The sequence below is a fragment of the Coregonus lavaretus genome (assembly GCF_964263955.1).
Source record: "Coregonus lavaretus genome assembly, chromosome: 25".
Lineage (NCBI taxonomy): Eukaryota > Metazoa > Chordata > Actinopteri > Salmoniformes > Salmonidae > Coregonus > Coregonus lavaretus.
In genome coordinates this window covers 17,407,548-17,409,998 of record NC_140012.1, presented here as the reverse complement: position 1 = coordinate 17,409,998, position 2,451 = coordinate 17,407,548, and the positions used below count along the sequence as shown (strand labels likewise).

The window sequence follows — 2,451 nt, the reverse complement described above, 5'->3', positions numbered from 1 at the left end:
CCCCCAAAAAAAAACTCACTGCTACTGTTATGATGTATATAGTGGTGTTTCTATTTATATATATTTTTTATTACCATTTCCATCATTTTATTTCACTTAATCCTGCATGTTGGAGCTCGGAGCCTAAGATTTTCACTGTACCCTGCCATCACACCTGCAACCCTGTACATGTGACTATTAAAACACTCTGAATCGCTGAATCTCATAGTAATGGCTGGAATGTAATTGGAATGGTATCAAACATATAGTAACCATGTGTGTGATGTGTTTGGTACCATTCCATTTACTCTGTTCCAGCCATTACTATGAGCCTGTCCACCATGTGGTGTTGGGGAAAAGGACGGGGGAGCAGATACATTACCCTTTTCTCTGTAGTGGAAGTTAGTTTGATTCCATCTCCTGGTCTTGTGCCAAGTGCTGGATGTGCCCTAAAACACTGAGGAGAGCCTGGAGTCAAGCAGTGCGCCAGGACGGGTCTGGAGAACCCGGGTCTATACAGACGTTTGAGGAAGTTTCTGCTCAGCCTGAGGGTCATGTCCAGAGAAATGCGCCCTGAGGGATTTATTGATTCGGGTTGCCTGACTGTATGGTTAGGCTACCGTCGACTGGAGAGAGTGATGAAGTTTGGTAAGAAGAGCGTCTGCGTGCTGAACGTGGACGGTACCCGGTATGCCTTCCCCCGCGAGGTGATCTGTGATTTCCCTCTACAGTGCGTGAGCCGCCTGCACGCCTGTGTCATGGAGAAAGAAGTCCTCGAGGTCTGCGACGACTACGACCAGTACAGCAATGAGTTCTTCTTCTACCGGAACGCGCAAGACACAGACATACACATGCACACCTCTAATAACTGGCTGGGAATCAATAAGCAATCAGAATAGCTACAACAACAAGGGGTGTTTTTGACTGGGTAAGTTAACTGGAACAGAGCTCTTTTTCTGATATCTCTCTCTCTCTCTCTCTCTCTCTCTCTCTCTCTCTCTCTCTCTCTCTCTCTCTCTCTCTCTGTGTTTCTGTTTTTCATCCTGTTTCCCTCATACCTTCTTCTTCTTACAGGATTGTGGATCCTTACATTCAAATTCTAACCCCAAAATGAAAATCTAATCCAGGACAAGCTGGTCTTCCTGTGTCGGCCGCTGAACCTGAACGACGTGGCGGCCATCACACCTTACTACATCTCCATGGTGATGCCAGGCGTGGCATGGGGGTTGTCAGGTGTCACTGGGGTAACCCTGAGGGTTTTGAGGATAATGAGTGTGTTCTGGCTGGTGAAGCTGGCCAAACACTCCCTGGGCATCCAGATTCTGAGGCTGACACTATGCCGCTGTCGTCAACGAGATGGCCAACCTCGCCATCTTCCTCACCGTTGCCATGGTGATATACAGTGCCTTGGCTCAGCTGCTGGAGCACAGCCTAGACCCCGACGACCGTAACCTTAACAACCACAGTAACAGAGGGGGAGACTATACAAGCATCCCAGCTGCAACCTGGTGGGCTGTCATCTCCATGACCGTTGGTTACGGTGACATTTACGCTGTAACAGTTGGCGGGCGCATGCTGGGTAGGCTGTGTGTGGTCAGTGGCATTGTTGTTCTGGCGTTGCCAATCATCTTCATATACCACAGCTTTGTCCAGTGTTACCACGAACTGAAGCTACGGCTTCGCTAGGTACACACACACTCACAAACACTGAATACACACGCAGACACACACACATAAACACACACACACACACACCCTCATCTACTACAGCTTTGCCCAGTTGAACTGATCCCTCCGGCCCCTCCCCCTGAGCATGGAACTTTAATGAACTGTCAGTGCTATCTGGGATCCTTGGCACGTCCTTACCCTAACCTTCACCCCTACCTTAACCATAAACTTTACCTAACCCTAACCTTGAGCCTTACCATAACCATTTAAAATGTCAACTTCAATGGGGTAGGGACGTCCCAGGGATCCCGGATAGCGTGAACCTTTAATTAACTAGTAGACTTTTGGACCCTCGTGTCTCCATCAATCCTGTGCCACGATCTGGAGGCAGGGCAGATAACAGAAGACACACACACACCATAAGCCCCTGTTTGCATCGTATCCCCATGGTGACTACAGAGACAGCTTTTCCCATTTGTGTAGGTTTCAGACTGAAATGAAAAGAGAGAGAGAGACAAAGAGAGGATAAGACAACCTGACAGAGATGACACAAACAGACAAAAGAGAGTTGACATGAGCTCAACATAAAGGATTAACAGTGTGTGTGCGTGTGTGTGTGTGATTTTCTCTCCATTTTCCCTGAGCAAACTACAAAGTGACAAATGATGGGTCTCTGGTCTCTATGGGCAACAGGTTTCTCGCTAGTTCAGTTTACTGTATGACTGTCAATCATAGCTGTGATGCTGCTACACAGACACACACACAGACACACACACACACAGCGCCAACAACTCCCTAAGGTCT

At 48.0% G+C, this 2,451-nt stretch overlaps 1 pseudogene across 1 annotated transcript; it reads left to right on the top strand.

Annotated features, from left to right (window-relative positions):
* The first annotated feature begins 617 nt into the window (after positions 1-617).
* Positions 618-1,690, top strand: LOC311100548 (voltage-gated potassium channel regulatory subunit KCNG3-like; annotated as a pseudogene). Its single transcript has 2 exons — positions 618-809; positions 1,107-1,690. The product of its transcript is annotated as a voltage-gated potassium channel regulatory subunit KCNG3-like (transcript).
* Positions 1,691-2,451: the final 761 nt, after the last annotated feature.